This window comes from Molossus molossus, unplaced genomic scaffold (assembly GCF_014108415.1).
Source record: "Molossus molossus isolate mMolMol1 unplaced genomic scaffold, mMolMol1.p scaffold_m16_p_8, whole genome shotgun sequence".
Taxonomy (NCBI): Eukaryota; Metazoa; Chordata; class Mammalia; order Chiroptera; family Molossidae; genus Molossus; species Molossus molossus.
The window spans coordinates 18,235,961-18,241,989 of record NW_023425402.1 but is presented as its reverse complement, the minus strand read 5'-3'; the positions used below and the strand labels follow the sequence as shown (position 1 = coordinate 18,241,989).

The 6,029-nt window shown below is 45.6% G+C and overlaps 1 non-coding gene across 1 annotated transcript; it reads left to right on the top strand.

The window, feature by feature from the left end:
* Nucleotides 1–2,945: 2,945 nt before the first annotated feature.
* LOC118622096 lies at nucleotides 2,946–3,008 on the top strand. Its single transcript, XR_004957923.1, has one exon. It is a non-coding gene; the product is annotated as a U7 small nuclear RNA (small nuclear RNA).
* Nucleotides 3,009–6,029: the final 3,021 nt, after the last annotated feature.

The window sequence follows — 6,029 nt, the reverse complement described above, 5'->3', positions numbered from 1 at the left end:
TTTCTAGGATATGAAGGTACCATGGTGCCCATTTATGTAGAAGTACATTTCTATGAATGGCTGTTAAAAGTGTGGTATTTATCTGCTGTGAATTTGCACTTTGCCTCTCCTTCTGCCTCTGACATGCCTACATCGCACTCCCTGACTTGGTTTACACTCTGTTCCATGGCATCTACTCAGAGAGGCCCTCTGTGACTGCTCTATCTGAAATGGCGCCTCCCAGCTCTCTCTAGTCCCCTCTCCTGTTTTATTTTATTTAAATTAAATTTTTTTTGTTTTATTTTTCTTCAAAGCACGTAGCATGACCATCACTATAGTATAGCTGGAAGTCAATGCGAGGGCCTTTTTCTATTTTATTTTATTAAAAAAAGTTTTTTTTTTCATTGTCTGGCCGGTGTGGCTCAGGGGTTGAGCATCAACCCATACACCAAGAGATCACCAGTTCGATTCCTAACCAGGACACATGCCCAGGTTATGGGCCAAATCCCCAGTGAGGGGCATGTGGGAGGCGGCTAATCAATATTCTCTCTCATCGATGTTTCTATCTCTCTGTTTCTTTCATTTCCTCTCTCTCTCTAAAAATCAATGAAGGAAAAAAAATTTAAAAAAAATTTTTTTTCTTTATTGATTTTTAGAAAGAGGAAGAGAGAGGGAGAGAGAAATAGAAAAATCGATGAGAGAGAACACTGATTAGCCACCTCCCACATGCCCCTCACTGGAGATTGGCCCACAACCTGGGCATGTCACCTGACCGGGAATCGAACTAATGATCTCTTGGTGCATGGGTTGATGCTCAACCCCTGAGCCACACCGGCCAGGCTATCTTCTATTTATTTATTTTTTTTATCCTCACCTGAGCACATTTTTCTTTTTTTTTTTTTTTGCATTTATCTTCAGATAGAGTGGGAGGGAGAGAGGGGGGAAGAGAAAGTGAGAAACATCGATGTAAAAGAGACTCATCGACTGGTTGCCACCCACATGACCCCAACTGGGGCCGGGGACCAACTGAAATCGCAGTACGTGCCCTTTGCGGGAATCGAACCCGGGACTCTCTGGTCCACAGGCCGTTGCTCTATCCGCTGAGTTACACCGGCCAGGCTGTCTTCTATTTTAACAGCATCGCTCTAGCTGTTATGTTGAGATCTTTGAAAGGAGGTGAGAGAGGAAGCAGGAAGCCTAGTTATTAGTTAACAGGTTTTTTCTCACATCAGATGTGACAGTTCATTTGGAAGAGCTTGTGTACATGTTCATATCATCTCTGCATTTCTAGAGACGCAGCTGGAGTTTATGTGTGTACACATTCTCTTTTCTTAAACGCTCCTAAAAACTCAATGTAATATCTGACAGCGGTCCCCTGAATTTTTTGTCTCATTTACACAGAAACATGATAAAACACTCCCCTAACCTGAGAACTAGACACATTTATTGTAGTTGTCCCTGAGGTTCGTAAAGCTAAGCCGCCACCTTTCACTACGATATGCGTACAATACGCATGGACTTTGTGACAAGGATCGGGACAGAATTTGTGGAGTCCCTCTCTCTGTGCCACCTGCTTACTCGGCCCCTGGGCAGCGATACGTTCAGGCCCAGGAACAGTCCCTGGGACTTGTCTCCCCAGTGCTGAGTAAGAACCAAGAGGGAGGGGCGCGTCCTGGGGGTTCTCAGCTCTGCAGGATCTGGAAGGAAACTGCACTTCTGACCTGGGGACTGTGCGGTAAAGGGGCAAGAAAGACACAGGCCGCCCGCATGGGCCCCACAGGCCAATCCCGGAGGAGAACGCAGGGCCTCTGTGTTCCTGACCTCAGTTCGAGCAGGCCTTGTTTCTTCTTCTCATGGGTTCTTGAGCTGGAAGGATAATACTGTAAACACGGATACACTCACTTCTGAGTGAACTTCCCACATCTCGTTGTCCTCACAAAGCAGTGCATACAGCCATGTAGGACACTGCTGGTTTTCCAGGCGGCTTTGAAATGCATTGAGTTCTGTTCTTCCCTCTCATGGATGAATTGCTCTAGGTTCCAAAGATGGGAAATTTCTAGGTACTTCCCACGAAAAAGTTAAAGGTTGCTTGAAATTTACAAACAAAGATTTTGTGGAAGGAAGGGAGGGAGGAAGGAAGGAAGTGAGGGAGGGAGGAAACCTCATTTGACCTGTATCCCCTTACACCAGTGGTTCTCAACCTTCCTAATGCCCCGACCCTTTCATACATTCCTCATGTTGTGGTGACCCCCACCCATAGAATTATTTTTGTTGCTACTTCATAACTGTAATTTTACTACTGTTATGTCTTAGGTGACCCCTGTGAAAGGGTCGTTTGACCCCCTGAAGTGGTTGCGACCCACAGGTTGAGAACTGCTGCTTTAGAACCAAAAGTTAATGTGATCCTAATGTCTTTTCCTGCACTCAGATTCCTCCCCTCCTACTTCTTTCCCAAACTGAATTGAAACATGGCAATGATTTCACTTTAAATTCATAGATTCCAGCCCCAGGCAGTGTGGCTCAGAGGACTGAGCATCGTCCCATGGACTGAGAGGTCCCTGTTTGATTGCTGGTGAGGGCACATGCCCGGCTTGTGGGCCAAATCCCAGTGGGGGCGTGCAGGAGGCGGCCAATCAATATTCTCTCTCATCAATGTTTCTCTCTCTCTCTCTAAAAATTAATCAAGAGCCCTGGCCGATTTGGTTCAGTGGTTAGAGCGTTGGCCTAGAGACCACTGAGTTGCAGGTTTGATTCCAGGCAAGGGCAGGTACCTCGGTTGCGGTTTGTACCTGGCCCTGGGCAGGGTCGTGTGGGAGTCACCAGTCGATGTGTTCCTCTCACGTCGATGTTTCTCTGTCTCTCCTCCCTGCCCACTCTATCTGAAGATAAATAGAAAAATTGCCTACAGTGAAAGGTAAAAAAAAGAAATTAATAAAGTAAAAAACCTAAAAAAAAAAATGAAATGTTAGTGCTTATAGCTCTTTTTGAATTTGTCTAGTAGGTCTTCTAGTTTTCACCAGAAGACCCGGAAAAAAAAAAAAAATAGAAGTGAGATTGTTGCTGTGCTTTCCCATGTCTGATGTTGCTGCCAGAGGCAGCCCACTCGGGTGACTGTCACCCTGCTGCGTGGGAGGCTTCGTGAGCAGACGGCCCTGAGGTCACTCCGGAGGTGCATCCGGAGGTGAGGGCAGGACTCCAGAATATGTCTGCACCCGAAAACGGAGAATCTGTAGGGCTTCTATTGCTTGGGGAAAGTAACCCGATAATTAATGTTGTTTTCCATTTGGGAAGTCTTCTCAGAGGAGATGTAAAAACGATCTAGTTTGAAAATGTGTGTGTGCGTCTGCGAGTTTGAATTCAAGTTGCAAACAATCAACGTGAATTGTGTAAGCACAGATTCCAGTGGTGAAAATTCAGAAATCTCAGAAATTTAAAACAATGTACTAGAATTATTTCTAAGGGCTCTTAAAAACATCCAATCTAGTCCTGGCCCAGATGACTCTGGGATTAGAGTGTCAACCCTCAGACCGAAGGGTCTTGGGTTTGATTCCAGTCAAGGGCATGGACCTGGGCTGTACTGAAGGCAACCAATCAATGTGTCTCTCACATCGATGTTTCTCTTTCTCCCTCCCTCCTTCCACTTTATCTAAAAAAATAAAAAACAGTGGGAAAATATCCTAGGGTGAGAACAAATAAACAAATAAAAAACATACAATTGGTACAGGAGAAATGGCGGCGGAGTGAATGGAGCTACACAGACCATCTCGCAGGATCAAACTGGATTTACAACAAAAATAAAGGCAAATCTTCAGGAAGGGGCAACCGAAAGACACCTTGGAGGACCACATAGCCAGGGACACCGACTCAATCCTGGTAGGCTTGCGAGGATGCGAGAGGGGGCCGGGGGCCCACGGTCCGCAGCGGCCTGGGCAGGGACCAGGGGACTCGGCGGGAAGTTGCTGCCACCGCCTCGGCTGCGACCCCGCCTGAGTCCTGCGAACTCTGCTGCCTGCTAAGTCCTCGGCTGGTGCCACATAGACTCACGGAGACCAGGGGACTCTGCTGGAAGCTGCTGCCACCTCGGCAGTGTCCCGCTACCGCGGCTCAGTCCTGGGGCTTCTACTGAGTGCAACGCCCTCGGCTGGTGCCACAACCGCAGCCGCCCTTGGCTGGAAGCAGCGCCCTCGGGTTAAAAGTCCCAGGCGGCTCCACAACGCAAAGTCCAGACAGAGGCTAAATTGGCAGCAGCCACTCACCTTGGGCTCCGGCAGAGGGAAGGCAGACTGGACTGGAACTGTGTGGGGACACTCGGGTTTTGGAGGGTACTCAGAGCTTTCGCTGAGTGCAGCCACACAGGACTGTGGTCATTTTACTCCTTCCCAGGGCCCTGGGGAGAGGCAGCGGCCCCTCCCACAGAGATTCAACCCCACCTGGTGGCCATTGAAATGCTAATCGAGGCCCATTAACAACCAGCAGCTGCCCCACCCTCAGGAAATCTTCTTACACTGAGCACATGAGGGAGTTTTTCAGGGAACTCAGAAACCAAGGGTCTTCAGGTGACCTCTACTAATAGACTCCAGGCAAAAAAAGCTAGAGGATAACTACCATTCCCTGGGCTAACAACACTAACCAGAAAAGCTAAGACTTGACAGTGGTGTTTAAAGTGGTTCCTCCCTGGCTCATCCAAACCCAGGAGAGGGAGCCACAAACAGCAGAACACCAACCCAAAGGGAAAATTTGGCAGACTCCAAAGCCCACTGTGACAGCCAAAATGATGAAAAACAGAAACAAAAGCCAAATGAAAGAACAAGAGACCTCTACGGAAGATGACATAAATGAGGTGCAGTTAAGCAAGTTAACAGAACTAGAATTTAGAGTCATGACGTTGAGGAAGCTGAACAGCATGTGTAAGGATATGAGCACCATGAGTAAAGACATAGAAATGTCAAAAATCAACCAGTTGGAAATTAAAAACCAACAGGAACAAATGAAGAATGACATATCAGAAATGAAAAACACATTGGAAGGTCTAAAAAGCAGAGTAGGGGAAGCTGAGGACTGGATCAGTGAATTAGAAGACAGGCTAGAAAAAATCAACCAATCAGAAAACGATTAAAAAACAGGAAGACAGCTTAAGAGAACTGTGGGACAACTGAAAACGGAATAATATTCGCATCATAGAAGTCCCTGAAGAAGAAGAAAATAAGCAAGGGTTAGAGAATATATTCAAAGAAATAGTGACAGAAAACTTCCCTAATTTGGTGAAGGAAGAAGGCATTCAAGTTCAAGAAGCACAGAGAGCCCCAAGTAAGAAGAACCCAAACAGGCCCACACCAAGACACATAGTAATCAAACTGCCAAAAATTAAAGACAAAGAGAGAATCTTAAAAGCAGCAAGAGATAAGCAACAGGTTAACTACAAAGGAACCCCAAAAGGCTCTCAGCTGACTTCTCAAAAGAAACACTACAGGCCAGAAGAGAATGGCATGAAGTAATCAAGGTTATGAAAAACAAGGATCTGAATCCAAGACTACTCTCCCCAGCAAGGCTGTCATTCAAAATAGAATGTCAAATAAAGAGCTTCCCAGACAAAAAAAAGGCTGAGGGAATACATTAGCACCAAACCAGCACTGCAAGAAATGTTAAAAGAACTGCTGTAATTAGCAGGAGAAATGGGAAGAAAAATAGAACCACACTAAACAAAAATGGCAATAAATAAGTACATATCAATAATCACCTTAAATGCAAATGGACTGAAGGCTCTGATTAAAAGACACAGAGTAGCTGATTGGATAAGAAAGCATGACTCATCTATATGTTGTTTACAGGAGACCCACCTCAAAACAAAAGACTCACATAGATTGAAAGTGAAGGGATGAAAAAAAATCTTCCAAGCAATCGGAAAAGAAAAAAAAGCTGGAGTAGCAATACTCATATCTGATAAAATAGATTTCAGAATGAAGGCCATAATTAGAGACAAAGAAGGTCACTACATAATATTGAAAGGATCTATCCAACAGGAAGATATAACCTTGATAAACATATATGCA